Raw genomic sequence first — 2,500 nt, 5'->3', positions numbered from 1 at the left:
CGGGTACTGTGAGGGTTTGATCTCCCGCTGCAAGCAAGGACATGCATGTAAGCGCACAGTCTCTTTCTTCTGGGTCTTGCTCTCAAGGTTTATATATATATATATATATATATATATATATATATATATATTTATGCAAACACACATACATCTATATATTTTTCATATATATATATATATATATATATATATATATATGTATATATTTATGTATATTTGTCTATCTATTTATCTGTTTATCTCTTTATATATATATGTGTGTGTATGTGTGTATTTGGTGTATTTGTGCACTGTATTACACAAACACACACACACATATATAAATACACATGTATGTAGTATATATATATATATATATATATATATATATATATATATATATAAATACATATATATAGATATATATATGTATATATATAGACACATATATATAGATAGATAGATAGATAGATAGATAAATACAGACGGAAAGAAAGTTTGACAGCTAGCTAGATAGACAAATATAGAAATAGGGACAGATAGATAAACATATATAAAGACATAGATATAAGTATAGATAGTTAGATAAACATAAAGCTATATATATAATATATATATATATATATATATATATATATATATATATAGATAGATAGATAGATAGTTAGACAGAGATATATAGATAGAAAGATAGATAGATAGATAGTTAGACAGAGATATATAGATAGAAAGATAGATAGAGATAGAAAGATAGACAGATAGATAAACAAGTACGGATATAGGTATCATTGTGTAGGTTCTTTGTATGTCGTGCGTATACATAATGTATACACTCACTAAAATAGTTCTGGTATTTATAGTTTTCTTGTCCTCTTTTGGGTTATTCCCATTCCTGTGCTTATATTTTCTTCTTTGTCTTTCCATACCTTTGCTTTCTCTCTCTATCTCTCTCTCTCTCTCTCTTTTTATCTTTCCTTCTCTCCTTCTCTCTCTCTCTCTCCTCCCCTTTTCCGCCCTCTCTACCCCTCTCTCTCTCTTTCCTTCTGCCTCCCCCCCTCTCCCCCCCCATTCTTTTTCACCCCCTTCACCCATTCCCCTCCTCCCCCCCCCACACCTCAACCATCACCCCCTACTTGTTCACAATCCCCCTTCCCTCCCCCCACCCCCACCCAATCACAATTTCTCCTTCCCCCACTAAGGTGAGGAGCTGGGGAAGGGCTCGAGACAGCCTGTCCATTCTTGGCACTCCCTGGCACCTCTCGGCACTCCCTGGAAACTCCTCTTTACTCCGCCGTCGCTAAGGGAATTCATGACGTCATCACAGCCTCCTGGAATGAGCTGCGGCGAATCCTTGGGAAATTTATATTCATTTTTTTTTTTGTTTGTCTTCGTCTTTTTTTTCTCGTTTTTTTTCTACCTTTTTTCGTTGTCTTTTTCTCTTTATTTTCTTTTCTTATTTTATTTGTTTTTTCTTTATTTTTTCTATTTTCTTTCCTTTTTTATCACCTTACTTTTCTTTCTTTCTTTCTATATTCCTTTTCTTCATTGTCTTTTTTTTTTTTTAATTTGTCATCTATTTCCATTGTATTTTTCTTTATTTTCTTATTTTCTTTATTTTCTTTTTCATTGTTCATTTTTCCCCTTCTTTTTATCTATTTTTTTTTATTTTTTTTATCAGTTTGTCATCTGTTTTGTGTTTAATTATCTATGTATTTTATCACACGCACACACAGACACACGCACACGAGAATCATTGATTTGTTGTACTATATAACAAGATTTTTTTATTGATATTTCATTATCATTTCTTCTCTTTTTGTTCATTGTTCATTTCTCCCCTTCTTTCTATGTCTTTTATTACACTCACACACAGACACACGCACGCGAGAATTTTTGATTTATTGTACTATATAAAAAGTTTTTTTTTTTTTTAAATCATATTTCAGGTGATAGATATTATCATTTATTAATTTTTAAAACTCTATCACTAAAATCTAATGTCATCAGTGGCGTATTCAAAACACAGAAATAGGTCTCCCAAGTATATATAGCATTATGACAAAGTATTGTGGCAAAAAAAGGTGATGAACGAGTTAACGATTAGAATAAGTGGACAGAAGAAGGGGGATGAAGAAGGAGAAGAAGGGAGAAGGAAAAGGAAAGAGGGAGAGAAGGAAAGACCACGTGTAGTGAGTAAGGGCGAAGGTAAGGGTGATTCTCTTACATTGGGCCTCGGTCCCCGGTCTCCTAAGTTCACCTAGCAAGGGATTGGTAGGTAGGGTGGTAGGTAGGTAGGTAGAGAGGTAGGTAGGGAGGGAGGGAGGTGGGGAGGGAGGGAGGTAGGTAGGTAGGGAGGTAAGTAGGTAGGTAGGGAGGTGGGTAGGTAGGGAGGTAGGGAGGGAGGGAGGCAGGGAGGGAGGTAGGTAGTGAGGTAGGTAGGGAGGTAGGTGGATGGTAGGGAGGGAGTAGGGGAAAATAGGTAAGGTAGGCGATAAGTAGGGGTAGGGAGTGTAGGTAGGTG

This window comes from Penaeus chinensis, chromosome 37 (genome assembly GCF_019202785.1).
Source record: "Penaeus chinensis breed Huanghai No. 1 chromosome 37, ASM1920278v2, whole genome shotgun sequence".
In the NCBI taxonomy this organism is placed as follows: domain Eukaryota; kingdom Metazoa; phylum Arthropoda; class Malacostraca; order Decapoda; family Penaeidae; genus Penaeus; species Penaeus chinensis.
Note: the sequence above shows the minus strand (reverse complement) of the source record.